Source organism: Triturus cristatus, chromosome 5_2 (assembly GCF_964204655.1).
Source record: "Triturus cristatus chromosome 5_2, aTriCri1.1, whole genome shotgun sequence".
Classification (NCBI taxonomy): domain Eukaryota; kingdom Metazoa; phylum Chordata; class Amphibia; order Caudata; family Salamandridae; genus Triturus; species Triturus cristatus.
In genome coordinates, this window is record NC_140588.1 from 577,108,484 (window position 1) to 577,133,657 (window position 25,174).

The 25,174-nt window shown below is 53.4% G+C and overlaps 33 non-coding genes across 33 annotated transcripts; 12 read left to right on the forward strand and 21 right to left on the reverse strand.

The window, feature by feature from the left end:
- Positions 1–98: 98 nt before the first annotated feature.
- Positions 99–170, reverse strand: TRNAE-UUC (transfer RNA glutamic acid (anticodon UUC)). Its single transcript has one exon. It is a non-coding gene; the product is annotated as a tRNA-Glu (tRNA).
- A 243-nt stretch (positions 171–413) lies between these two features.
- On the forward strand, positions 414–496 carry TRNAL-UAA (transfer RNA leucine (anticodon UAA)). Its single transcript has one exon. It is a non-coding gene; the product is annotated as a tRNA-Leu (tRNA).
- A 1,126-nt stretch (positions 497–1,622) lies between these two features.
- TRNAE-CUC (transfer RNA glutamic acid (anticodon CUC)) lies at positions 1,623–1,694 on the reverse strand. Its single transcript has one exon. It is a non-coding gene; the product is annotated as a tRNA-Glu (tRNA).
- Positions 1,695–2,324: 630 nt separating this feature from the next.
- Positions 2,325–2,396, reverse strand: TRNAE-UUC (transfer RNA glutamic acid (anticodon UUC)). Its single transcript has one exon. It is a non-coding gene; the product is annotated as a tRNA-Glu (tRNA).
- Positions 2,397–2,639: 243 nt separating this feature from the next.
- On the forward strand, positions 2,640–2,722 carry TRNAL-UAA (transfer RNA leucine (anticodon UAA)). The gene has a single exon. It is a non-coding gene; the product is annotated as a tRNA-Leu (tRNA).
- Positions 2,723–3,848: 1,126 nt separating this feature from the next.
- Positions 3,849–3,920, reverse strand: TRNAE-CUC (transfer RNA glutamic acid (anticodon CUC)). The gene has a single exon. It is a non-coding gene; the product is annotated as a tRNA-Glu (tRNA).
- A 630-nt stretch (positions 3,921–4,550) lies between these two features.
- On the reverse strand, positions 4,551–4,622 carry TRNAE-UUC (transfer RNA glutamic acid (anticodon UUC)). The gene has a single exon. It is a non-coding gene; the product is annotated as a tRNA-Glu (tRNA).
- A 243-nt stretch (positions 4,623–4,865) lies between these two features.
- On the forward strand, positions 4,866–4,948 carry TRNAL-UAA (transfer RNA leucine (anticodon UAA)). Its single transcript has one exon. It is a non-coding gene; the product is annotated as a tRNA-Leu (tRNA).
- A 2,149-nt stretch (positions 4,949–7,097) lies between these two features.
- On the forward strand, positions 7,098–7,180 carry TRNAL-UAA (transfer RNA leucine (anticodon UAA)). Its single transcript has one exon. It is a non-coding gene; the product is annotated as a tRNA-Leu (tRNA).
- A 1,126-nt stretch (positions 7,181–8,306) lies between these two features.
- On the reverse strand, positions 8,307–8,378 carry TRNAE-CUC (transfer RNA glutamic acid (anticodon CUC)). The gene has a single exon. It is a non-coding gene; the product is annotated as a tRNA-Glu (tRNA).
- Positions 8,379–9,008: 630 nt separating this feature from the next.
- TRNAE-UUC (transfer RNA glutamic acid (anticodon UUC)) lies at positions 9,009–9,080 on the reverse strand. The gene has a single exon. It is a non-coding gene; the product is annotated as a tRNA-Glu (tRNA).
- A 243-nt stretch (positions 9,081–9,323) lies between these two features.
- TRNAL-UAA (transfer RNA leucine (anticodon UAA)) lies at positions 9,324–9,406 on the forward strand. The gene has a single exon. It is a non-coding gene; the product is annotated as a tRNA-Leu (tRNA).
- Positions 9,407–10,532: 1,126 nt separating this feature from the next.
- On the reverse strand, positions 10,533–10,604 carry TRNAE-CUC (transfer RNA glutamic acid (anticodon CUC)). Its single transcript has one exon. It is a non-coding gene; the product is annotated as a tRNA-Glu (tRNA).
- A 630-nt stretch (positions 10,605–11,234) lies between these two features.
- Positions 11,235–11,306, reverse strand: TRNAE-UUC (transfer RNA glutamic acid (anticodon UUC)). Its single transcript has one exon. It is a non-coding gene; the product is annotated as a tRNA-Glu (tRNA).
- Positions 11,307–11,549: 243 nt separating this feature from the next.
- On the forward strand, positions 11,550–11,632 carry TRNAL-UAA (transfer RNA leucine (anticodon UAA)). Its single transcript has one exon. It is a non-coding gene; the product is annotated as a tRNA-Leu (tRNA).
- A 1,126-nt stretch (positions 11,633–12,758) lies between these two features.
- TRNAE-CUC (transfer RNA glutamic acid (anticodon CUC)) lies at positions 12,759–12,830 on the reverse strand. Its single transcript has one exon. It is a non-coding gene; the product is annotated as a tRNA-Glu (tRNA).
- Positions 12,831–13,460: 630 nt separating this feature from the next.
- Positions 13,461–13,532, reverse strand: TRNAE-UUC (transfer RNA glutamic acid (anticodon UUC)). Its single transcript has one exon. It is a non-coding gene; the product is annotated as a tRNA-Glu (tRNA).
- A 243-nt stretch (positions 13,533–13,775) lies between these two features.
- On the forward strand, positions 13,776–13,858 carry TRNAL-UAA (transfer RNA leucine (anticodon UAA)). Its single transcript has one exon. It is a non-coding gene; the product is annotated as a tRNA-Leu (tRNA).
- Positions 13,859–14,990: 1,132 nt separating this feature from the next.
- On the reverse strand, positions 14,991–15,062 carry TRNAE-CUC (transfer RNA glutamic acid (anticodon CUC)). The gene has a single exon. It is a non-coding gene; the product is annotated as a tRNA-Glu (tRNA).
- Positions 15,063–15,692: 630 nt separating this feature from the next.
- On the reverse strand, positions 15,693–15,764 carry TRNAE-UUC (transfer RNA glutamic acid (anticodon UUC)). Its single transcript has one exon. It is a non-coding gene; the product is annotated as a tRNA-Glu (tRNA).
- Positions 15,765–16,007: 243 nt separating this feature from the next.
- Positions 16,008–16,090, forward strand: TRNAL-UAA (transfer RNA leucine (anticodon UAA)). The gene has a single exon. It is a non-coding gene; the product is annotated as a tRNA-Leu (tRNA).
- A 1,126-nt stretch (positions 16,091–17,216) lies between these two features.
- TRNAE-CUC (transfer RNA glutamic acid (anticodon CUC)) lies at positions 17,217–17,288 on the reverse strand. Its single transcript has one exon. It is a non-coding gene; the product is annotated as a tRNA-Glu (tRNA).
- A 630-nt stretch (positions 17,289–17,918) lies between these two features.
- Positions 17,919–17,990, reverse strand: TRNAE-UUC (transfer RNA glutamic acid (anticodon UUC)). Its single transcript has one exon. It is a non-coding gene; the product is annotated as a tRNA-Glu (tRNA).
- Positions 17,991–18,233: 243 nt separating this feature from the next.
- Positions 18,234–18,316, forward strand: TRNAL-UAA (transfer RNA leucine (anticodon UAA)). The gene has a single exon. It is a non-coding gene; the product is annotated as a tRNA-Leu (tRNA).
- Positions 18,317–19,442: 1,126 nt separating this feature from the next.
- TRNAE-CUC (transfer RNA glutamic acid (anticodon CUC)) lies at positions 19,443–19,514 on the reverse strand. Its single transcript has one exon. It is a non-coding gene; the product is annotated as a tRNA-Glu (tRNA).
- Positions 19,515–20,144: 630 nt separating this feature from the next.
- On the reverse strand, positions 20,145–20,216 carry TRNAE-UUC (transfer RNA glutamic acid (anticodon UUC)). The gene has a single exon. It is a non-coding gene; the product is annotated as a tRNA-Glu (tRNA).
- Positions 20,217–20,459: 243 nt separating this feature from the next.
- Positions 20,460–20,542, forward strand: TRNAL-UAA (transfer RNA leucine (anticodon UAA)). Its single transcript has one exon. It is a non-coding gene; the product is annotated as a tRNA-Leu (tRNA).
- Positions 20,543–21,668: 1,126 nt separating this feature from the next.
- On the reverse strand, positions 21,669–21,740 carry TRNAE-CUC (transfer RNA glutamic acid (anticodon CUC)). The gene has a single exon. It is a non-coding gene; the product is annotated as a tRNA-Glu (tRNA).
- Positions 21,741–22,370: 630 nt separating this feature from the next.
- On the reverse strand, positions 22,371–22,442 carry TRNAE-UUC (transfer RNA glutamic acid (anticodon UUC)). The gene has a single exon. It is a non-coding gene; the product is annotated as a tRNA-Glu (tRNA).
- A 243-nt stretch (positions 22,443–22,685) lies between these two features.
- TRNAL-UAA (transfer RNA leucine (anticodon UAA)) lies at positions 22,686–22,768 on the forward strand. The gene has a single exon. It is a non-coding gene; the product is annotated as a tRNA-Leu (tRNA).
- A 1,126-nt stretch (positions 22,769–23,894) lies between these two features.
- TRNAE-CUC (transfer RNA glutamic acid (anticodon CUC)) lies at positions 23,895–23,966 on the reverse strand. The gene has a single exon. It is a non-coding gene; the product is annotated as a tRNA-Glu (tRNA).
- Positions 23,967–24,596: 630 nt separating this feature from the next.
- TRNAE-UUC (transfer RNA glutamic acid (anticodon UUC)) lies at positions 24,597–24,668 on the reverse strand. The gene has a single exon. It is a non-coding gene; the product is annotated as a tRNA-Glu (tRNA).
- A 243-nt stretch (positions 24,669–24,911) lies between these two features.
- TRNAL-UAA (transfer RNA leucine (anticodon UAA)) lies at positions 24,912–24,994 on the forward strand. The gene has a single exon. It is a non-coding gene; the product is annotated as a tRNA-Leu (tRNA).
- The last annotated feature ends 180 nt before the right edge of the window (positions 24,995–25,174 follow it).

Below are 25,174 nucleotides of genomic sequence, written 5' to 3' on the forward strand. Positions count from 1 at the left end.
GCTTTCGTCTATAGGTCGGGGTGCCTTTTTAAGGACCTTCGATTAAAAAAAGCTGAGCTGCGTGGACAAATTACACACGTCTACGTCTTAGAGGGATCTTCCCTGACCGGGAATCGAACCCGGGCCGCGGCGGTGAAAGCGCCGAATCCTAGCCACTAGACCACCAGGGAGGAGATGCTCTTGTGAGCCTGCCTTGCTCACTTCCTTATTGTGACTAAGCTAACTCCACTGTATAGATTGCCCATAAAGTACGAGTGGGGAAAAGTTAGGTGTCACACAGTGTGTTTGTCATAAGCAATTACCTTTATCCTCCTGCAAAAGCCTTTTTACTCTGCAATCACCTCTTGCTGGACAGCCTGCGCTGGAGCAGCCAGCATGAAAAGGGAGCTGAGTAAGGCAGGGCCTAGGGTCTCACCAGGGTGGCCGAGTGGTTAAGGCGTTGGACTTAAGATCCAATGGACAGTTGTCCGCATGGGTTCGAGCCCCATCCCTGGTATGGGTTTTCAGCGGGTGTGTAGGAACTTGCAGATGCTTTTTTAAAGCATTTTCCTCTGCCCTCCTCACCCTCCCAGTGCCCTTCCTTAACAGTCCCAATTCACGTCTCAGCTGTGGGGTCTGCTGCTACTCTGCACTTAGCATGGATGCTTCCCAAAGCAATGCAGTGCCACCTACGCAGAGCCCCTGCTTAGAGAAATACACCTCCTATGTCTTTTCCCACTGAAGGGAGCAGGAGGAAGTACTTGCTTCCTGGGGAACATGGGCCTGCCACTGGAATTTGTTAACCCGCCTCTTGCGGATTTCTCCCCTTTCTTTGATTTACACCTGCAGGCTCTCCCTTGCCATCGGAGCAGGATCTGCTGATGCAGGCCCGGCTGGATCAAATGTGCAAAGGCTTGTCCCCAGGCCTCGGGAAAAAATTGAGCAGAGATTCCCGCCTCCGCCTCCGCCTCCTCTTGCCTTCCGAACGGGCTTCCAAACGGGCAATGCCCTGACGGGTCCCCCACGCCCCATCCTGCCCATGCCCACACCCCTGTATATGAGGGTGACCCATGTCCCTCACCCTCCATGCTCGAACGGAAGACACGTGTGTCCTGAGGGGAGCGCCAGACAGGCATTTCTCCGGCCAGGCAGACCCCTGCAGCACCCGTTAGGCTCCAAAGCCTGTACATTCCCAAGATGCCACTGGTCACTATGCAAATCAGACAGCCCTGGCCACACCCTCTCCGCCGCTGGGATCTGCTGCTTTCGGTACGTGCAGCTCAGCTTTTTCTTACCCTGAACCAGACTTCCGTTTCAGCAAAAAGGTGGGTTGCAGTGGGTCCGGGATGCCATTTGGAGACAAAGCCTGCGGCCCTGTCAAAGATGACTTCCTGCCGCACACCATGTGGTCAGAAGCCTACGAAAAGAAGCGCACCTCGGAATACAGAATCTCACTTCCTCAAGAGCCTTGCACAAGAGATTTTCCTCCCGCCGAGGAAAGCAACTCAAAGGGAACCTTGCGAAAATCAAATTAGGAGCCAGATTGCGGGATGCTAGGCAAACTGTTTGTCAGAAAAGCAAATTCATTTTGAGAAGCCCTGACCTGCGGGAAGGAAAAGCATTCAAGGGCAGAAGAAGGACTGTTCCCTGACCGGGAATCGAACCCGGGCCGCGGCGGTGAGAGCGCCGAATCCTAACCACTAGACCACCAGGGAACCCACAGCCATACAGCAAAAGTTCCTACACTGCTCTCCTAGTGACAAAGCTCATGGGGGCTGAAAGCATATTTTATTCTACAGCGAATATGAATCAGAACTTGAAAAAACACTCATGATTCCACCAGACTGTTTGTCACTTCCAAGCACAGGCCATCCCCTCCCCCGTGCTACTGAACCGACGAATTCCTGTACAATCGGGATCCCCGGGAAATCACAAGAGGGACACCTAGTGGCCGCTGATAGCTCAAAGACAGCTGGTACACCTTCTCACACCTACCTCGTTATTCAGCTTGCTGGAAGAATACATTGCGAATGACCGATTCAAGAGTGCAAGGGAGAAGAGTGCTCCAAAGTAGATGTATACATCGCAGCCGGGTTTTCCAGCAATTTACCTTTCTGATGAGCTGGTACTGCACTTTACGCCCACATAGAGCACCTGACTGGGTGGGGGACTGCGTGCGCATGAAGGTGGCTGAGGGCAATGGGAGCAAAGCAACCTGGGACACAGGGGACCCAGCCCCTTTCCTCTGCTTTCGTCTATAGGTCGGGGTGCCTTTTTAAGGACCTTCGATTAAAAAAAGCTGAGCTGCGTGGACAAATTACACACGTCTACGTCTTAGAGGGATCTTCCCTGACCGGGAATCGAACCCGGGCCGCGGCGGTGAAAGCGCCGAATCCTAGCCACTAGACCACCAGGGAGGAGATGCTCTTGTGAGCCTGCCTTGCTCACTTCCTTATTGTGACTAAGCTAACTCCACTGTATAGATTGCCCATAAAGTACGAGTGGGGAAAAGTTAGGTGTCACACAGTGTGTTTGTCATAAGCAATTACCTTTATCCTCCTGCAAAAGCCTTTTTACTCTGCAATCACCTCTTGCTGGACAGCCTGCGCTGGAGCAGCCAGCATGAAAAGGGAGCTGAGTAAGGCAGGGCCTAGGGTCTCACCAGGGTGGCCGAGTGGTTAAGGCGTTGGACTTAAGATCCAATGGACAGTTGTCCGCATGGGTTCGAGCCCCATCCCTGGTATGGGTTTTCAGCGGGTGTGTAGGAACTTGCAGATGCTTTTGTAAAGCATTTTCCTCTGCCCTCCTCACCCTCCCAGTGCCCTTCCTTAACAGTCCCAATTCACGTCTCAGCTGTGGGGTCTGCTGCTACTCTGCACTTAGCATGGATGTTTGCCAAAGCAATGCAGTGCCACCTACGCAGAGCCCCTGCTTAGAGAAATACACCTCCTATGTCTTTTCCCACTGAAGGGAGCAGGAGGAAGTACTTGCTTCCTGGGGAACATGGGCCTGCCACTGGAATTTGTTAACCCGCCTCTTGCGGATTTCTCCCCTTTCTTTGATTTACACCTGCAGGCTCTCCCTTGCCATCGGAGCAGGATCTGCTGATGCAGGCCCGGCTGGATCAAATGTGCAAAGGCTTGTCCCCAGGCCTCGGGAAAAAATTGAGCAGAGATTCCCGCCTCCGCCTCCGCCTCCTCTTGCCTTCCGAACGGGCTTCCAAACGGGCAATGCCCTGACGGGTCCCCCACGCCCCATCCTGCCCATGCCCACACCCCTGTATATGAGGGTGACCCATGTCCCTCACCCTCCATGCTCGAACGGAAGACACGTGTGTCCTGAGGGGAGCGCCAGACAGGCATTTCTCCGGCCAGGCAGACCCCTGCAGCACCCGTTAGGCTCCAAAGCCTGTACATTCCCAAGATGCCACTGGTCACTATGCAAATCAGACAGCCCTGGCCACACCCTCTCCGCCGCTGGGCTCTGCTGCTTTCGGTACGTGCAGCTCAGCTTTTTCTTACCCTGAACCAGACTTCCGTTTCAGCAAAAAGGTGGGTTGCAGTGGGTCCGGGATGCCATTTGGAGACAAAGCCTGCGGCCCTGTCAAAGATGACTTCCTGCCGCACACCATGTGGTCAGAAGCCTACGAAAAGAAGCGCACCTCGGAATACAGAATCTCACTTCCTCAAGAGCCTTGCACAAGAGATTTTCCTCCCGCCGAGGAAAGCAACTCAAAGGGAACCTTGCGAAAATCAAATTAGGAGCCAGATTGCGGGATGCTAGGCAAACTGTTTGTCAGAAAAGCAAATTCATTTTGAGAAGCCCTGACCTGCGGGAAGGAAAAGCATTCAAGGGCAGAAGAAGGACTGTTCCCTGACCGGGAATCGAACCCGGGCCGCGGCGGTGAGAGCGCCGAATCCTAACCACTAGACCACCAGGGAACCCACAGCCATACAGCAAAAGTTCCTACACTGCTCTCCTAGTGACAAAGCTCATGGGGGCTGAAAGCATATTTTATTCTACAGCGAATATGAATCAGAACTTGAAAAAACACTCATGATTCCACCAGACTGTTTGTCACTTCCAAGCACAGGCCATCCCCTCCCCCGTGCTACTGAACCGACGAATTCCTGTACAATCGGGATCCCCGGGAAATCACAAGAGGGACACCTAGTGGCCGCTGATAGCTCAAAGACAGCTGGTACACCTTCTCACACCTACCTCGTTATTCAGCTTGCTGGAAGAATACATTGCGAATGACCGATTCAAGAGTGCAAGGGAGAAGAGTGCTCCAAAGTAGATGTATACATCGCAGCCGGGTTTTCCAGCAATTTACCTTTCTGATGAGCTGGTACTGCACTTTACGCCCACATAGAGCACCTGACTGGGTGGGGGACTGCGTGCGCATGAAGGTGGCTGAGGGCAATGGGAGCAAAGCAACCTGGGACACAGGGGACCCAGCCCCTTTCCTCTGCTTTCGTCTATAGGTCGGGGTGCCTTTTTAAGGACCTTCGATTAAAAAAAGCTGAGCTGCGTGGACAAATTACACACGTCTACGTCTTAGAGGGATCTTCCCTGACCGGGAATCGAACCCGGGCCGCGGCGGTGAAAGCGCCGAATCCTAGCCACTAGACCACCAGGGAGGAGATGCTCTTGTGAGCCTGCCTTGCTCACTTCCTTATTGTGACTAAGCTAACTCCACTGTATAGATTGCCCATAAAGTACGAGTGGGGAAAAGTTAGGTGTCACACAGTGTGTTTGTCATAAGCAATTACCTTTATCCTCCTGCAAAAGCCTTTTTACTCTGCAATCACCTCTTGCTGGACAGCCTGCGCTGGAGCAGCCAGCATGAAAAGGGAGCTGAGTAAGGCAGGGCCTAGGGTCTCACCAGGGTGGCCGAGTGGTTAAGGCGTTGGACTTAAGATCCAATGGACAGTTGTCCGCATGGGTTCGAGCCCCATCCCTGGTATGGGTTTTCAGCGGGTGTGTAGGAACTTGCAGATGCTTTTTTAAAGCATTTTCCTCTGCCCTCCTCACCCTCCCAGTGCCCTTCCTTAACAGTCCCAATTCACGTCTCAGCTGTGGGGTCTGCTGCTACTCTGCACTTAGCATGGATGCTTCCCAAAGCAATGCAGTGCCACCTACGCAGAGCCCCTGCTTAGAGAAATACACCTCCTATGTCTTTTCCCACTGAAGGGAGCAGGAGGAAGTACTTGCTTCCTGGGGAACATGGGCCTGCCACTGGAATTTGTTAACCCGCCTCTTGCGGATTTCTCCCCTTTCTTTGATTTACACCTGCAGGCTCTCCCTTGCCATCGGAGCAGGATCTGCTGATGCAGGCCCGGCTGGATCAAATGTGCAAAGGCTTGTCCCCAGGCCTCGGGAAAAAATTGAGCAGAGATTCCCGCCTCCGCCTCCGCCTCCGCCTCCTCTTGCCTTCCGAACGGGCTTCCAAACGGGCAATGCCCTGACGGGTCCCCCACGCCCCATCCTGCCCATGCCCACACCCCTGTATATGAGGGTGACCCATGTCCCTCACCCTCCATGCTCGAACGGAAGACACGTGTGTCCTGAGGGGAGCGCCAGACAGGCATTTCTCCGGCCAGGCAGACCCCTGCAGCACCCGTTAGGCTCCAAAGCCTGTACATTCCCAAGATGCCACTGGTCACTATGCAAATCAGACAGCCCTGGCCACACCCTCTCCGCCGCTGGGATCTGCTGCTTTCGGTACGTGCAGCTCAGCTTTTTCTTACCCTGAACCAGACTTCCGTTTCAGCAAAAAGGTGGGTTGCAGTGGGTCCGGGATGCCATTTGGAGACAAAGCCTGCGGCCCTGTCAAAGATGACTTCCTGCCGCACACCATGTGGTCAGAAGCCTACGAAAAGAAGCGCACCTCGGAATACAGAATCTCACTTCCTCAAGAGCCTTGCACAAGAGATTTTCCTCCCGCCGAGGAAAGCAACTCAAAGGGAACCTTGCGAAAATCAAATTAGGAGCCAGATTGCGGGATGCTAGGCAAACTGTTTGTCAGAAAAGCAAATTCATTTTGAGAAGCCCTGACCTGCGGGAAGGAAAAGCATTCAAGGGCAGAAGAAGGACTGTTCCCTGACCGGGAATCGAACCCGGGCCGCGGCGGTGAGAGCGCAGAATCCTAACCACTAGACCACCAGGGAACCCAGAGCCATACAGCAAAAGTTCCTAAACTGCTCTCCTAGTGACAAAGCTCATGGGGGCTGAAAGCATATTTTATTCTACAGCGAATATGAATCAGAACTTGAAAAAACACTCATGATTCCACCAGACTGTTTGTCACTTCCAAGCACAGGCCATCCCCTCCCCCGTGCTACTGAACCGACGAATTCCTGTACAATCGGGATCCCCGGGAAATCACAAGAGGGACACCTAGTGGCCGCTGATAGCTCAAAGACAGCTGGTACACCTTCTCACACCTACCTCGTTATTCAGCTTGCTGGAAGAATACATTGCGAATGACCGATTCAAGAGTGCAAGGGAGAAGAGTGCTCCAAAGTAGATGTATACATCGCAGCCGGGTTTTCCAGCAATTTACCTTTCTGATGAGCTGGTACTGCACTTTACGCCCACATAGAGCACCTGACTGGGTGGGGGACTGCGTGCGCATGAAGGTGGCTGAGGGCAATGGGAGCAAAGCAACCTGGGACACAGGGGACCCAGCCCCTTTCCTCTGCTTTCGTCTATAGGTCGGGGTGCCTTTTTAAGGACCTTCGATTAAAAAAAGCTGAGCTGCGTGGACAAATTACGCACGTCTACGTCTTAGAGGGATCTTACCTGACCGGGAATCGAACCCGGGCCGCGGCGGTGAAAGCTCCGAATCCTAGCCACTAGACCACCAGGGAGGAGATGCTCTTGTGAGCCTGCCTTGCTCACTTCCTTATTGTGACTAAGCTAACTCCACTGTATAGATTGCCCATAAAGTACGAGTGGGGAAAAGTTAGGTGTCACACAGTGTGTTTGTCATAAGCAATTACCTTTATCCTCCTGCAAAAGCCTTTTTACTCTGCAATCACCTCTTGCTGGACAGCCTGCGCTGGAGCAGCCAGCATGAAAAGGGAGCTGAGTAAGGCAGGGCCTAGGGTCTCACCAGGGTGGCCGAGTGGTTAAGGCGTTGGACTTAAGATCCAATGGACAGTTGTCCGCATGGGTTCGAGCCCCATCCCTGGTATGGGTTTTCAGCGGGTGTGTAGGAACTTGCAGATGCTTTTTTAAAGCATTTTCCTCTGCCCTCCTCACCCTCCCAGTGCCCTTCCTTAACAGTCCCAATTCACGTCTCAGCTGTGGGGTCTGCTGCTACTCTGCACTTAGCATGGATGCTTCCCAAAGCAATGCAGTGCCACCTACGCAGAGCCCCTGCTTAGAGAAATACACCTCCTATGTCTTTTCCCACTGAAGGGAGCAGGAGGAAGTACTTGCTTCCTGGGGAACATGGGCCTGCCACTGGAATTTGTTAACCCGCCTCTTGCGGATTTCTCCCCTTTCTTTGATTTACACCTGCAGGCTCTCCCTTGCCATCGGAGCAGGATCTGCTGATGCAGGCCCGGCTGGATCAAATGTGCAAAGGCTTGTCCCCAGGCCTCGGGAAAAAATTGAGCAGAGATTCCCGCCTCCGCCTCCGCCTCCTCTTGCCTTCCGAACGGGCTTCCAAACGGGCAATGCCCTGACGGGTCCCCCACGCCCCATCCTGCCTATGCCCACACCCCTGTATATGAGGGTGACCCATGTCCCTCACCCTCCATGCTCGAACGGAAGACACGTGTGTCCTGAGGGGAGCGCCAGACAGGCATTTCTCCGGCCAGGCAGACCCCTGCAGCACCCGTTAGGCTCCAAAGCCTGTACATTCCCAAGATGCCACTGGTCACTATGCAAATCAGACAGCCCTGGCCACACCCTCTCCGCCGCTGGGCTCTGCTGCTTTCGGTACGTGCAGCTCAGCTTTTTCTTACCCTGAACCAGACTTCCGTTTCAGCAAAAAGGTGGGTTGCAGTGGGTCCGGGATGCCATTTGGAGACAAAGCCTGCGTCCCTGTCAAAGATGACTTCCTGCCGCACACCATGTGGTCAGAAGCCTACGAAAAGAAGCGCACCTCGGAATACAGAATCTCACTTCCTCAAGAGCCTTGCACAAGAGATTTTCCTCCCGCCGAGGAAAGCAACTCAAAGGGAACCTTGCGAAAATCAAATTAGGAGCCAGATTGCGGGATGCTAGGCAAACTGTTTGTCAGAAAAGCAAATTCATTTTGAGAAGCCCTGACCTGCGGGAAGGAAAAGCATTCAAGGGCAGAAGAAGGACTGTTCCCTGACCGGGAATCGAACCCGGGCCGCGGCGGTGAGAGCGCCGAATCCTAACCACTAGACCACCAGGGAACCCACAGCCAAACAGCAAAAGTTCCTACACTGCTCTCCTAGTGACAAAGCTCATGGGGGCTGAAAGCATATTTTATTCTACAGCGAATATGAATCAGAACTTGAAAAAACACTCATGATTCCACCAGACTGTTTGTCACTTCCAAGCACAGGCCATCCCCTCCCCCGTGCTACTGAACCGACGAATTCCTGTACAATCGGGATCCCCGGGAAATCACAAGAGGGACACCTAGTGGCCGCTGATAGCTCAAAGACAGCTGGTACACCTTCTCACACCTACCTCGTTATTCAGCTTGCTGGAAGAATACATTGCGAATGACCGATTCAAGAGTGCAAGGGAGAAGAGTGCTCCAAAGTAGATGTATACATCGCAGCCGGGTTTTCCAGCAATTTACCTTTCTGATGAGCTGGTACTGCACTTTACGCCCACATAGAGCACCTGACTGGGTGGGGGACTGCGTGCGCATGAAGGTGGCTGAGGGCAATGGGAGCAAAGCAACCTGGGACACAGGGGACCCAGCCCCTTTCCTCTGCTTTCGTCTATAGGTCGGGGTGCCTTTTTAAGGACCTTCGATTAAAAAAAGCTGAGCTGCGTGGACAAATTACGCACGTCTACGTCTTAGAGGGATCTTCCCTGACCGGGAATCGAACCCGGGCCGCGGCGGTGAAAGCGCCGAATCCTAGCCACTAGACCACCAGGGAGGAGATGCTCTTGTGAGCCTGCCTTGCTCACTTCCTTATTGTGACTAAGCTAACTCCACTGTATAGATTGCCCATAAAGTACGAGTGGGGAAAAGTTAGGTGTCACACAGTGTGTTTGTCATAAGCAATTACCTTTATCCTCCTGCAAAAGCCTTTTTACTCTGCAATCACCTCTTGCTGGACAGCCTGCGCTGGAGCAGCCAGCATGAAAAGGGAGCTGAGTAAGGCAGGACCTAGGGTCTCACCAGGGTGGCCGAGTGGTTAAGGCGTTGGACTTAAGATCCAATGGACAGTTGTCCGCATGGGTTCGAGCCCCATCCCTGGTATGGGTTTTCAGCGGGTGTGTAGGAACTTGCAGATGCTTTTTTAAAGCATTTTCCTCTGCCCTCCTCACCCTCCCAGTGCCCTTCCTTAACAGTCCCAATTCACGTCTCAGCTGTGGGGTCTGCTGCTACTCTGCACTTAGCATGGATGCTTCCCAAAGCAATGCAGTGCCACCTACGCAGAGCCCCTGCTTAGAGAAATACACCTCCTATGTCTTTTCCCACTGAAGGGAGCAGGAGGAAGTACTTGCTTCCTGGGGAACATGGGCCTGCCACTGGAATTTGTTAACCCGCCTCTTGCGGATTTCTCCCCTTTCTTTGATTTACACCTGCAGGCTCTCCCTTGCCATCGGAGCAGGATCTGCTGATGCAGGCCCGGCTGGATCAAATGTGCAAAGGCTTGTCCCCAGGCCTCGGGAAAAAATTGAGCAGAGATTCCCGCCTCCGCCTCCGCCTCCTCTTGCCTTCCGAACGGGCTTCCAAACGGGCAATGCCCTGACGGGTCCCCCACGCCCCATCCTGCCCATGCCCACACCCCTGTATATGAGGGTGACCCATGTCCCTCACCCTCCATGCTCGAACGGAAGACACGTGTGTCCTGAGGGGAGCGCCAGACAGGCATTTCTCCGGCCAGGCAGACCCCTGCAGCACCCGTTAGGCTCCAAAGCCTGTACATTCCCAAGATGCCACTGGTCACTATGCAAATCAGACAGCCCTGGCCACACCCTCTCCGCCGCTGGGCTCTGCTGCTTTCGGTACGTGCAGCTCAGCTTTTTCTTACCCTGAACCAGACTTCCGTTTCAGCAAAAAGGTGGGTTGCAGTGGGTCCGGGATGCCATTTGGAGACAAAGCCTGCGTCCCTGTCAAAGATGACTTCCTGCCGCACACCATGTGGTCAGAAGCCTACGAAAAGAAGCGCACCTCGGAATACAGAATCTCACTTCCTCAAGAGCCTTGCACAAGAGATTTTCCTCCCGCCGAGGAAAGCAACTCAAAGGGAACCTTGCGAAAATCAAATTAGGAGCCAGATTGCGGGATGCTAGGCAAACTGTTTGTCAGAAAAGCAAATTCATTTTGAGAAGCCCTGACCTGCGGGAAGGAAAAGCATTCAAGGGCAGAAGAAGGACTGTTCCCTGACCGGGAATCGAACCCGGGCCGCGGCGGTGAGAGCGCCGAATCCTAACCACTAGACCACCAGGGAACCCACAGCCAAACAGCAAAAGTTCCTACACTGCTCTCCTAGTGACAAAGCTCATGGGGGCTGAAAGCATATTTTATTCTACAGCGAATATGAATCAGAACTTGAAAAAACACTCATGATTCCACCAGACTGTTTGTCACTTCCAAGCACAGGCCATCCCCTCCCCCGTGCTACTGAACCGACGAATTCCTGTACAATCGGGATCCCCGGGAAATCACAAGAGGGACACCTAGTGGCCGCTGATAGCTCAAAGACAGCTGGTACACCTTCTCACACCTACCTCGTTATTCAGCTTGCTGGAAGAATACATTGCGAATGACCGATTCAAGAGTGCAAGGGAGAAGAGTGCTCCAAAGTAGATGTATACATCGCAGCCGGGTTTTCCAGCAATTTACCTTTCTGATGAGCTGGTACTGCACTTTACGCCCACATAGAGCACCTGACTGGGTGGGGGACTGCGTGCGCATGAAGGTGGCTGAGGGCAATGGGAGCAAAGCAACCTGGGACACAGGGGACCCAGCCCCTTTCCTCTGCTTTCGTCTATAGGTCGGGGTGCCTTTTTAAGGACCTTCGATTAAAAAAAGCTGAGCTGCGTGGACAAATTACGCACGTCTACGTCTTAGAGGGATCTTCCCTGACCGGGAATCGAACCCGGGCCGCGGCGGTGAAAGCGCCGAATCCTAGCCACTAGACCACCAGGGAGGAGATGCTCTTGTGAGCCTGCCTTGCTCACTTCCTTATTGTGACTAAGCTAACTCCACTGTATAGATTGCCCATAAAGTACGAGTGGGGAAAAGTTAGGTGTCACACAGTGTGTTTGTCATAAGCAATTACCTTTATCCTCCTGCAAAAGCCTTTTTACTCTGCAATCACCTCTTGCTGGACAGCCTGCGCTGGAGCAGCCAGCATGAAAAGGGAGCTGAGTAAGGCAGGACCTAGGGTCTCACCAGGGTGGCCGAGTGGTTAAGGCGTTGGACTTAAGATCCAATGGACAGTTGTCCGCATGGGTTCGAGCCCCATCCCTGGTATGGGTTTTCAGTGGGTGTGTAGGAACTTGCAGATGCTTTTGTAAAGCATTTTCCTCTGCCCTCCTCACCCTCCCAGTGCCCTTCCTTAACAGTCCCAATTCACGTCTCAGCTGTGGGGTCTGCTGCTACTCTGCACTTAGCATGGATGTTTGCCAAAGCAATGCAGTGCCACCTACGCAGAGCCCCTGCTTAGAGAAATACACCTCCTATGTCTTTTCCCACTGAAGGTAGCAGGAGGAAGTACTTGCTTCCTGGGGAACATGGGCCTGCCACTGGAATTTGTTAACCCGCCTCTTGCGGATTTCTCCCCTTTCTTTGATTTACACCTGCAGGCTCTCCCTTGCCATCGGAGCAGGATCTGCTGATGCAGGCCCGGCTGGATCAAATGTGCAAAGGCTTGTCCCCAGGCCTCGGGAAAAAATTGAGCAGAGATTCCCGCCTCCGCCTCCGCCTCCTCTTGCCTTCCGAACGGGCTTCCAAACGGGCAATGCCCTGACGGGTCCCCCACGCCCCATCCTGCCCATGCCCACACCCCTGTATATGAGGGTGACCCATGTCCCTCACCCTCCATGCTCGAACGGAAGACACGTGTGTCCTGAGGGGAGCGCCAGACAGGCATTTCTCCGGCCAGGCAGACCCCTGCAGCACCCGTTAGGCTCCAAAGCCTGTACATTCCCAAGATGCCACTGGTCACTATGCAAATCAGACAGCCCTGGCCACACCCTCTCCGCCGCTGGGCTCTGCTGCTTTCGGTACGTGCAGCTCAGCTTTTTCTTACCCTGAACCAGACTTCCGTTTCAGCAAAAAGGTGGGTTGCAGTGGGTCCGGGATGCCATTTGGAGACAAAGCCTGCGGCCCTGTCAAAGATGACTTCCTGCCGCACACCATGTGGTCAGAAGCCTACGAAAAGAAGCGCACCTCGGAATACAGAATCTCACTTCCTCAAGAGCCTTGCACAAGAGATTTTCCTCCCGCCGAGGAAAGCAACTCAAAGGGAACCTTGCGAAAATCAAATTAGGAGCCAGATTGCGGGATGCTAGGCAAACTGTTTGTCAGAAAAGCAAATTCATTTTGAGAAGCCCTGACCTGCGGGAAGGAAAAGCATTCAAGGGCAGAAGAAGGACTGTTCCCTGACCGGGAATCGAACCCGGGCCGCGGCGGTGAGAGCGCCGAATCCTAACCACTAGACCACCAGGGAACCCACAGCCATACAGCAAAAGTTCCTACACTGCTCTCCTAGTGACAAAGCTCATGGGGGCTGAAAGCATATTTTATTCTACAGCGAATATGAATCAGAACTTGAAAAAACACTCATGATTCCACCAGACTGTTTGTCACTTCTAAGCACAGGCCATCCCCTCCCCCGTGCTACTGAACCGACGAATTCCTGTACAATCGGGATCCCCGGGAAATCACAAGAGGGACACCTAGTGGCCGCTGATAGCTCAAAGACAGCTGGTACACCTTCTCACACCTACCTCGTTATTCAGCTTGCTGGAAGAATACATTGCGAATGACCGATTCAAGAGTGCAAGGGAGAAGAGTGCTCCAAAGTAGATGTATACATCGCAGCCGGGTTTTCCAGCAATTTACCTTTCTGATGAGCTGGTACTGCACTTTACGCCCACATAGAGCACCTGACTGGGTGGGGGACTGCGTGCGCATGAAGGTGGCTGAGGGCAATGGGAGCAAAGCAACCTGGGACACAGGGGACCCAGCCCCTTTCCTCTGCTTTCGTCTATAGGTCGGGGTGCCTTTTTAAGGACCTTCGATTAAAAAAAGCTGAGCTGCGTGGACAAATTACACACGTCTACGTCTTAGAGGGATCTTCCCTGACCGGGAATCGAACCCGGGCCGCGGCGGTGAAAGCGCCGAATCCTAGCCACTAGACCACCAGGGAGGAGATGCTCTTGTGAGCCTGCCTTGCTCACTTCCTTATTGTGACTAAGCTAACTCCACTGTATAGATTGCCCATAAAGTACGAGTGGGGAAAAGTTAGGTGTCACACAGTGTGTTTGTCATAAGCAATTACCTTTATCCTCCTGCAAAAGCCTTTTTACTCTGCAATCACCTCTTGCTGGACAGCCTGCGCTGGAGCAGCCAGCATGAAAAGGGAGCTGAGTAAGGCAGGGCCTAGGGTCTCACCAGGGTGGCCGAGTGGTTAAGGCGTTGGACTTAAGATCCAATGGACAGTTGTCCGCATGGGTTCGAGCCCCATCCCTGGTATGGGTTTTCAGCGGGTGTGTAGGAACTTGCAGATGCTTTTGTAAAGCATTTTCCTCTGCCCTCCTCACCCTCCCAGTGCCCTTCCTTAACAGTCCCAATTCACGTCTCAGCTGTGGGGTCTGCTGCTACTCTGCACTTAGCATGGATGTTTGCCAAAGCAATGCAGTGCCACCTACGCAGAGCCCCTGCTTAGAGAAATACACCTCCTATGTCTTTTCCCACTGAAGGGAGCAGGAGGAAGTACTTGCTTCCTGGGGAACATGGGCCTGCCACTGGAATTTGTTAACCCGCCTCTTGCGGATTTCTCCCCTTTCTTTGATTTACACCTGCAGGCTCTCCCTTGCCATCGGAGCAGGATCTGCTGATGCAGGCCCGGCTGGATCAAATGTGCAAAGGCTTGTCCCCAGGCCTCGGGAAAAAATTGAGCAGAGATTCCCGCCTCCGCCTCCGCCTCCGCCTCCTCTTGCCTTCCGAACGGGCTTCCAAACGGGCAATGCCCTGACGGGTCCCCCACGCCCCATCCTGCCCATGCCCACACCCCTGTATATGAGGGTGACCCATGTCCCTCACCCTCCATGCTCGAACGGAAGACACGTGTGTCCTGAGGGGAGCGCCAGACAGGCATTTCTCCGGCCAGGCAGACCCCTGCAGCACCCGTTAGGCTCCAAAGCCTGTACATTCCCAAGATGCCACTGGTCACTATGCAAATCAGACAGCCCTGGCCACACCCTCTCCGCCGCTGGGATCTGCTGCTTTCGGTACGTGCAGCTCAGCTTTTTCTTACCCTGAACCAGACTTCCGTTTCAGCAAAAAGGTGGGTTGCAGTGGGTCCGGGATGCCATTTGGAGACAAAGCCTGCGGCCCTGTCAAAGATGACTTCCTGCCGCACACCATGTGGTCAGAAGCCTACGAAAAGAAGCGCACCTCGGAATACAGAATCTCACTTCCTCAAGAGCCTTGCACAAGAGATTTTCCTCCCGCCGAGGAAAGCAACTCAAAGGGAACCTTGCGAAAATCAAATTAGGAGCCAGATTGCGGGATGCTAGGCAAACTGTTTGTCAGAAAAGCAAATTCATTTTGAGAAGCCCTGACCTGCGGGAAGGAAAAGCATTCAAGGGCAGAAGAAGGACTGTTCCCTGACCGGGAATCGAACCCGGGCCGCGGCGGTGAGAGCGCCGAATCCTAACCACTAGACCACCAGGGAACCCACAGCCATACAGCAAAAGTTCCTACACTGCTCTCCTAGTGACAAAGCTCATGGGGGCTGAAAGCATATTTTATTCTACAGCGAATATGAATCAGAACTTGAAAAAACACTCATGATTCCACCAGACTGTTTGTCACTTCCAAGCACAGGCCATCCCCTCCCCCGTGCTACTGAACCGACGAATTCCTGTACAATCGGGATCCCCGGGAAATCACAAGAGGGACACCTAGTGGCCGCTGATAGCTCAAAGACAGCTGGTACACCTTCTCACACCTACCTCGTTATTCAGCTTGCTGGAAGAATACATTGCGAATGACCGATTCAAGAGTGCAAGGGAGAAGAGTGCTCCAAAGTAGATGTATACATCGCAGCCGGGTTTTCCAGCAATTTACCTTTCTGATGAGCTGGTACTGCACTTTACGCCCACATAGAGCACCTGACTGGGTGGGGGACTGCGTGCGCATGAAGGTGGCTGAGGGCAATGGGAGCAAAGCAACCTGGGACACAGGGGACCCAGCCCCTTTCCTCTGCTTTCGTCTATAGGTCGGGGTGCCTTTTTAAGGACCTTCGATTAAAAAAAGCTGAGCTGCGTGGACAAATTACACACGTCTACGTCTTAGAGGGATCTTCCCTGACCGGGAATCGAACCCGGGCCGCGGCGGTGAAAGCGCCGAATCCTAGCCACTAGACCACCAGGGAGGAGATGCTCTTGTGAGCCTGCCTTGCTCACTTCCTTATTGTGACTAAGCTAACTCCACTGTATAGATTGCCCATAAAGTACGAGTGGGGAAAAGTTAGGTGTCACACAGTGTGTTTGTCATAAGCAATTACCTTTATCCTCCTGCAAAAGCCTTTTTACTCTGCAATCACCTCTTGCTGGACAGCCTGCGCTGGAGCAGCCAGCATGAAAAGGGAGCTGAGTAAGGCAGGGCCTAGGGTCTCACCAGGGTGGCCGAGTGGTTAAGGCGTTGGACTTAAGATCCAATGGACAGTTGTCCGCATGGGTTCGAGCCCCATCCCTGGTATGGGTTTTCAGCGGGTGTGTAGGAACTTGCAGATGCTTTTGTAAAGCATTTTCCTCTGCCCTCCTCACCCTCCCAGTGCCCTTCCTTAACAGTCCCAATTCACGTCTCAGCTGTGGGGTCTGCTGCTACTCTGCACTTAGCATGGATGTTTGCCAAAGCAATGCAGTGCCACCTACGCAGAGCCCCTGCTTAGAGAAATACACCTCCTATGTCTTTTCCCACTGAAGGGAGCAGGAGGAAGTACTTGCTTCCTGGGGAACATGGGCCTGCCACTGGAATTTGTTAACCCGCCTCTTGCGGATTTCTCCCCTTTCTTTGATTTACACCTGCAGGCTCTCCCTTGCCATCGGAGCAGGATCTGCTGATGCAGGCCCGGCTGGATCAAATGTGCAAAGGCTTGTCCCCAGGCCTCGGGAAAAAATTGAGCAGAGATTCCCGCCTCCGCCTCCGCCTCCTCTTGCCTTCCGAACGGGCTTCCAAACGGGCAATGCCCTGACGGGTCCCCCACGCCCCATCCTGCCCATGCCCACACCCCTGTATATGAGGGTGACCCATGTCCCTCACCCTCCATGCTCGAACGGAAGACACGTGTGTCCTGAGGGGAGCGCCAGACAGGCATTTCTCCGGCCAGGCAGACCCCTGCAGCACCCGTTAGGCTCCAAAGCCTGTACATTCCCAAGATGCCACTGGTCACTATGCAAATCAGACAGCCCTGGCCACACCCTCTCCGCCGCTGGGCTCTGCTGCTTTCGGTACGTGCAGCTCAGCTTTTTCTTACCCTGAACCAGACTTCCGTTTCAGCAAAAAGGTGGGTTGCAGTGGGTCCGGGATGCCATTTGGAGACAAAGCCTGCGGCCCTGTCAAAGATGACTTCCTGCCGCACACCATGTGGTCAGAAGCCTACGAAAAGAAGCGCACCTCGGAATACAGAATCTCACTTCCTCAAGAGCCTTGCACAAGAGATTTTCCTCCCGCCGAGGAAAGCAACTCAAAGGGAACCTTGCGAAAATCAAATTAGGAGCCAGATTGCGGGATGCTAGGCAAACTGTTTGTCAGAAAAGCAAATTCATTTTGAGAAGCCCTGACCTGCGGGAAGGAAAAGCATTCAAGGGCAGAAGAAGGACTGTTCCCTGACCGGGAATCGAACCCGGGCCGCGGCGGTGAGAGCGCCGAATCCTAACCACTAGACCACCAGGGAACCCACAGCCATACAGCAAAAGTTCCTACACTGCTCTCCTAGTGACAAAGCTCATGGGGGCTGAAAGCATATTTTATTCTACAGCGAATATGAATCAGAACTTGAAAAAACACTCATGATTCCACCAGACTGTTTGTCACTTCCAAGCACAGGCCATCCCCTCCCCCGTGCTACTGAACCGACGAATTCCTGTACAATCGGGATCCCCGGGAAATCACAAGAGGGACACCTAGTGGCCGCTGATAGCTCAAAGACAGCTGGTACACCTTCTCACACCTACCTCGTTATTCAGCTTGCTGGAAGAATACATTGCGAATGACCGATTCAAGAGTGCAAGGGAGAAGAGTGCTCCAAAGTAGATGTATACATCGCAGCCGGGTTTTCCAGCAATTTACCTTTCTGATGAGCTGGTACTGCACTTTACGCCCACATAGAGCACCTGACTGGGTGGGGGACTGCGTGCGCATGAAGGTGGCTGAGGGCAATGGGAGCAAAGCAACCTGGGACACAGGGGACCCAGCCCCTTTCCTCTGCTTTCGTCTATAGGTCGGGGTGCCTTTTTAAGGACCTTCGATTAAAAAAAGCTGAGCTGCGTGGACAAATTACACACGTCTACGTCTTAGAGGGATCTTCCCTGACCGGGAATCGAACCCGGGCCGCGGCGGTGAAAGCGCCGAATCCTAGCCACTAGACCACCAGGGAGGAGATGCTCTTGTGAGCCTGCCTTGCTCACTTCCTTATTGTGACTAAGCTAACTCCACTGTATAGATTGCCCATAAAGTACGAGTGGGGAAAAGTTAGGTGTCACACAGTGTGTTTGTCATAAGCAATTACCTTTATCCTCCTGCAAAAGCCTTTTTACTCTGCAATCACCTCTTGCTGGACAGCCTGCGCTGGAGCAGCCAGCATGAAAAGGGAGCTGAGTAAGGCAGGGCCTAGGGTCTCACCAGGGTGGCCGAGTGGTTAAGGCGTTGGACTTAAGATCCAATGGACAGTTGTCCGCATGGGTTCGAGCCCCATCCCTGGTATGGGTTTTCAGCGGGTGTGTAGGAACTTGCAGATGCTTTTGTAAAGCATTTTCCTCTGCCCTCCTCACCCTCCCAGTGCCCTTCCTTAACAGTCCCAATTCACGTCTCAGCTGTGGGGTCTGCTGCTACTCTGCACTTAGCATGGATGTTTGCCAAAGCAATGCAGTGCCACCTACGCAGAGCCCCTGCTTAGAGAAATACACCTCCTATGTCTTTTCCCACTGAAGGGAGCAGGAGGAAGTACTTGCTTCCTGGGGAACATGGGCCTGCCACTGGAATTTGTTAACCCGCCTCTTGCGGATTTCTCCCCTTTCTTTGATTTACACCTGCAGGCTCTCCCTTGCCATCGGAGCAGGATCTGCTGATGCAGGCCCGGCTGGATCAAATGTGCAAAGGCTTGTCCCCAGGCCTCGGGAAAAAATTGAGCAGAGATTCCCGCCTCCGCCTCCGCCTCCTCTTGCCTTCCGAACGGGCTTCCAAACGGGCAATGCCCTGACGGGTCCCCCACGCCCCATCCTGCCCATGCCCACACCCCTGTATATGAGGGTGACCCATGTCCCTCACCCTCCATGCTCGAACGGAAGACACGTGTGTCCTGAGGGGAGCGCCAGACAGGCATTTCTCCGGCCAGGCAGACCCCTGCAGCACCCGTTAGGCTCCAAAGCCTGTACATTCCCAAGATGCCACTGGTCACTATGCAAATCAGACAGCCCTGGCCACACCCTCTCCGCCGCTGGGCTCTGCTGCTTTCGGTACGTGCAGCTCAGCTTTTTCTTACCCTGAACCAGACTTCCGTTTCAGCAAAAAGGTGGGTTGCAGTGGGTCCGGGATGCCATTTGGAGACAAAGCCTGCGGCCCTGTCAAAGATGACTTCCTGCCGCACACCATGTGGTCAGAAGCCTACGAAAAGAAGCGCACCTCGGAATACAGAATCTCACTTCCTCAAGAGCCTTGCACAAGAGATTTTCCTCCCGCCGAGGAAAGCAACTCAAAGGGAACCTTGCGAAAATCAAATTAGGAGCCAGATTGCGGGATGCTAGGCAAACTGTTTGTCAGAAAAGCAAATTCATTTTGAGAAGCCCTGACCTGCGGGAAGGAAAAGCATTCAAGGGCAGAAGAAGGACTGTTCCCTGACCGGGAATCGAACCCGGGCCGCGGCGGTGAGAGCGCCGAATCCTAACCACTAGACCACCAGGGAACCCACAGCCATACAGCAAAAGTTCCTACACTGCTCTCCTAGTGACAAAGCTCATGGGGGCTGAAAGCATATTTTATTCTACAGCGAATATGAATCAGAACTTGAAAAAACACTCATGATTCCACCAGACTGTTTGTCACTTCCAAGCACAGGCCATCCCCTCCCCCGTGCTACTGAACCGACGAATTCCTGTACAATCGGGATCCCCGGGAAATCACAAGAGGGACACCTAGTGGCCGCTGATAGCTCAAAGACAGCTGGTACACCTTCTCACACCTACCTCGTTATTCAGCTTGCTGGAAGAATACATTGCGAATGACCGATTCAAGAGTGCAAGGGAGAAGAGTGCTCCAAAGTAGATGTATACATCGCAGCCGGGTTTTCCAGCAATTTACCTTTCTGATGAGCTGGTACTGCACTTTACGCCCACATAGAGCACCTGACTGGGTGGGGGACTGCGTGCGCATGAAGGTGGCTGAGGGCAATGGGAGCAAAGCAACCTGGGACACAGGGGACCCAGCCCCTTTCCTCTGCTTTCGTCTATAGGTCGGGGTGCCTTTTTAAGGACCTTCGATTAAAAAAAGCTGAGCTGCGTGGACAAATTACACACGTCTACGTCTTAGAGGGATCTTCCCTGACCGGGAATCGAACCCGGGCCGCGGCGGTGAAAGCGCCGAATCCTAGCCACTAGACCACCAGGGAGGAGATGCTCTTGTGAGCCTGCCTTGCTCACTTCCTTATTGTGACTAAGCTAACTCCACTGTATAGATTGCCCATAAAGTACGAGTGGGGAAAAGTTAGGTGTCACACAGTGTGTTTGTCATAAGCAATTACCTTTATCCTCCTGCAAAAGCCTTTTTACTCTGCAATCACCTCTTGCTGGACAGCCTGCGCTGGAGCAGCCAGCATGAAAAGGGAGCTGAGTAAGGCAGGGCCTAGGGTCTCACCAGGGTGGCCGAGTGGTTAAGGCGTTGGACTTAAGATCCAATGGACAGTTGTCCGCATGGGTTCGAGCCCCATCCCTGGTATGGGTTTTCAGCGGGTGTGTAGGAACTTGCAGATGCTTTTGTAAAGCATTTTCCTCTGCCCTCCTCACCCTCCCAGTGCCCTTCCTTAACAGTCCCAATTCACGTCTCAGCTGTGGGGTCTGCTGCTACTCTGCACTTAGCATGGATGTTTGCCAAAGCAATGCAGTGCCACCTACGCAGAGCCCCTGCTTAGAGAAATACACCTCCTATGTCTTTTCCCACTGAAGGGAGCAGGAGGAAGTACTTGCTTCCTGGGGAACATGGGCCTGCCACTGGAATTTGTTAACCCGCCTCTTGCGGATTTCTCCCCTTTCTTTGATTTACACCTGCAGGCTCTCCCTTGCCATCGGAGCAGGATCTGCTGATGCAGGCCCGGCTGGATCAAATGTGCAAAGGCTTGTCCCCAGGCCTCGGGAAAAAATTGAGCAGAGATTCCCGCCTCCGCCTCCGCCTCCTCTTGCCTTCCGAACGGGCTTCCAAACGGGCAATGCCCTGACGGGTCCCCCACGCCCCATCCTGCCCATGCCCACACCCCTGTATATGAGGGTGACCCATGTCCCTCACCCTCCATGCTCGAACGGAAGACACGTGTGTCCTGAGGGGAGCGCCAGACAGGCATTTCTCCGGCCAGGCAGACCCCTGCAGCACCCGTTAGGCTCCAAAGCCTGTACATTCCCAAGATGCCACTGGTCACTATGCAAATCAGACAGCCCTGGCCACACCCTCTCCGCCGCTGGGCTCTGCTGCTTTCGGTACGTGCAGCTCAGCTTTTTCTTACCCTGAACCAGACTTCCGTTTCAGCAAAAAGGTGGGTTGCAGTGGGTCCGGGATGCCATTTGGAGACAAAGCCTGCGGCCCTGTCAAAGATGACTTCCTGCCGCACACCATGTGGTCAGAAGCCTACGAAAAGAAGCGCACCTCGGAATACAGAATCTCACTTCCTCAAGAGCCTTGCACAAGAGATTTTCCTCCCGCCGAGGAAAGCAACTCAAAGGGAACCTTGCGAAAATCAAATTAGGAGCCAGATTGCGGGATGCTAGGCAAACTGTTTGTCAGAAAAGCAAATTCATTTTGAGAAGCCCTGACCTGCGGGAAGGAAAAGCATTCAAGGGCAGAAGAAGGACTGTTCCCTGACCGGGAATCGAACCCGGGCCGCGGCGGTGAGAGCGCCGAATCCTAACCACTAGACCACCAGGGAACCCACAGCCATACAGCAAAAGTTCCTACACTGCTCTCCTAGTGACAAAGCTCATGGGGGCTGAAAGCATATTTTATTCTACAGCGAATATGAATCAGAACTTGAAAAAACACTCATGATTCCACCAGACTGTTTGTCACTTCCAAGCACAGGCCATCCCCTCCCCCGTGCTACTGAACCGACGAATTCCTGTACAATCGGGATCCCCGGGAAATCACAAGAGGGACACCTAGTGGCCGCTGATAGCTCAAAGACAGCTGGTACACCTTCTCACACCTACCTCGTTATTCAGCTTGCTGGAAGAATACATTGCGAATGACCGATTCAAGAGTGCAAGGGAGAAGAGTGCTCCAAAGTAGATGTATACATCGCAGCCGGGTTTTCCAGCAATTTACCTTTCTGATGAGCTGGTACTGCACTTTACGCCCACATAGAGCACCTGACTGGGTGGGGGACTGCGTGCGCATGAAGGTGGCTGAGGGCAATGGGAGCAAAGCAACCTGGGACACAGGGGACCCAGCCCCTTTCCTCTGCTTTCGTCTATAGGTCGGGGTGCCTTTTTAAGGACCTTCGATTAAAAAAAGCTGAGCTGCGTGGACAAATTACACACGTCTACGTCTTAGAGGGATCTTCCCTGACCGGGAATCGAACCCGGGCCGCGGCGGTGAAAGCGCCGAATCCTAGCCACTAGACCACCAGGGAGGAGATGCTCTTGTGAGCCTGCCTTGCTCACTTCCTTATTGTGACTAAGCTAACTCCACTGTATAGATTGCCCATAAAGTACGAGTGGGGAAAAGTTAGGTGTCACACAGTGTGTTTGTCATAAGCAATTACCTTTATCCTCCTGCAAAAGCCTTTTTACTCTGCAATCACCTCTTGCTGGACAGCCTGCGCTGGAGCAGCCAGCATGAAAAGGGAGCTGAGTAAGGCAGGGCCTAGGGTCTCACCAGGGTGGCCGAGTGGTTAAGGCGTTGGACTTAAGATCCAATGGACAGTTGTCCGCATGGGTTCGAGCCCCATCCCTGGTATGGGTTTTCAGCGGGTGTGTAGGAACTTGCAGATGCTTTTTTAAAGCATTTTCCTCTGCCCTCCTCACCCTCCCAGTGCCCTTCCTTAACAGTCCCAATTCACGTCTCAGCTGTGGGGTCTGCTGCTACTCTGCACTTAGCATGGATGCTTCCCAAAGCAATGCAGTGCCACCTACGCAGAGCCCCTGCTTAGAGAAATACACCTCCTATGTCTTTTCCCACTGAAGGGAGCAGGAGGAAGTACTTGCTTCCTGGGGAACATGGGCCTGCCACTGGAATTTGTTAACCCGCCTCTTGCGGATTTCTCCCCTTTCTTTGATTTACACCTGCAGGCTCTCCCTTGCCATCGGAGCAGGATCTGCTGATGCAGGCCCGGCTGGATCAAATGTGCAAAGGCTTGTCCCCAGGCCTCGGGAAAAAATTGAGCAGAGATTCCCGCCTCCGCCTCCGCCTCCTCTTGCCTTCCGAACGGGCTTCCAAACGGGCAATGCCCTGACGGGTCCCCCACGCCCCATCCTGCCCATGCCCACACCCCTGTATATGAGGGTGACCCATGTCCCTCACCCTCCATGCTCGAACGGAAGACACGTGTGTCCTGAGGGGAGCGCCAGACAGGCATTTCTCCGGCCAGGCAGACCCCTGCAGCACCCGTTAGGCTCCAAAGCCTGTACATTCCCAAGATGCCACTGGTCACTATGCAAATCAGACAGCCCTGGCCACACCCTCTCCGCCGCTGGGATCTGCTGCTTTCGGTACGTGCAGCTCAGCTTTTTCTTACCCTGAACCAGACTTCCGTTTCAGCAAAAAGGTGGGTTGCAGTGGGTCCGGGATGCCATTTGGAGACAAAGCCTGCGGCCCTGTCAAAGATGACTTCCTGCCGCACACCATGTGGTCAGAAGCCTACGAAAAGAAGCGCACCTCGGAATACAGAATCTCACTTCCTCAAGAGCCTTGCACAAGAGATTTTCCTCCCGCCGAGGAAAGCAACTCAAAGGGAACCTTGCGAAAATCAAATTAGGAGCCAGATTGCGGGATGCTAGGCAAACTGTTTGTCAGAAAAGCAAATTCATTTTGAGAAGCCCTGACCTGCGGGAAGGAAAAGCATTCAAGGGCAGAAGAAGGACTGTTCCCTGACCGGGAATCGAACCCGGGCCGCGGCGGTGAGAGCGCCGAATCCTAACCACTAGACCACCAGGGAACCCACAGCCATACAGCAAAAGTTCCTACACTGCTCTCCTAGTGACAAAGCTCATGGGGGCTGAAAGCATATTTTATTCTACAGCGAATATGAATCAGAACTTGAAAAAACACTCATGATTCCACCAGACTGTTTGTCACTTCCAAGCACAGGCCATCCCCTCCCCCGTGCTACTGAACCGACGAATTCCTGTACAATCGGGATCCCCGGGAAATCACAAGAGGGACACCTAGTGGCCGCTGATAGCTCAAAGACAGCTGGTACACCTTCTCACACCTACCTCGTTATTCAGCTTGCTGGAAGAATACATTGCGAATGACCGATTCAAGAGTGCAAGGGAGAAGAGTGCTCCAAAGTAGATGTATACATCGCAGCCGGGTTTTCCAGCAATTTACCTTTCTGATGAGCTGGTACTGCACTTTACGCCCACATAGAGCACCTGACTGGGTGGGGGACTGCGTGCGCATGAAGGTGGCTGAGGGCAATGGGAGCAAAGCAACCTGGGACACAGGGGACCCAGCCCCTTTCCTCTGCTTTCGTCTATAGGTCGGGGTGCCTTTTTAAGGACCTTCGATTAAAAAAAGCTGAGCTGCGTGGACAAATTACACACGTCTACGTCTTAGAGGGATCTTCCCTGACCGGGAATCGAACCCGGGCCGCGGCGGTGAAAGCGCCGAATCCTAGCCACTAGACCACCAGGGAGGAGATGCTCTTGTGAGCCTGCCTTGCTCACTTCCTTATTGTGACTAAGCTAACTCCACTGTATAGATTGCCCATAAAGTACGAGTGGGGAAAAGTTAGGTGTCACACAGTGTGTTTGTCATAAGCAATTACCTTTATCCTCCTGCAAAAGCCTTTTTACTCTGCAATCACCTCTTGCTGGACAGCCTGCGCTGGAGCAGCCAGCATGAAAAGGGAGCTGAGTAAGGCAGGGCCTAGGGTCTCACCAGGGTGGCCGAGTGGTTAAGGCGTTGGACTTAAGATCCAATGGACAGTTGTCCGCATGGGTTCGAGCCCCATCCCTGGTATGGGTTTTCAGCGGGTGTGTAGGAACTTGCAGATGCTTTTGTAAAGCATTTTCCTCTGCCCTCCTCACCCTCCCAGTGCCCTTCCTTAACAGTCCCAATTCACGTCTCAGCTGTGGGGTCTGCTGCTACTCTGCACTTAGCATGGATGTTTGCCAAAGCAATGCAGTGCCACCTACGCAG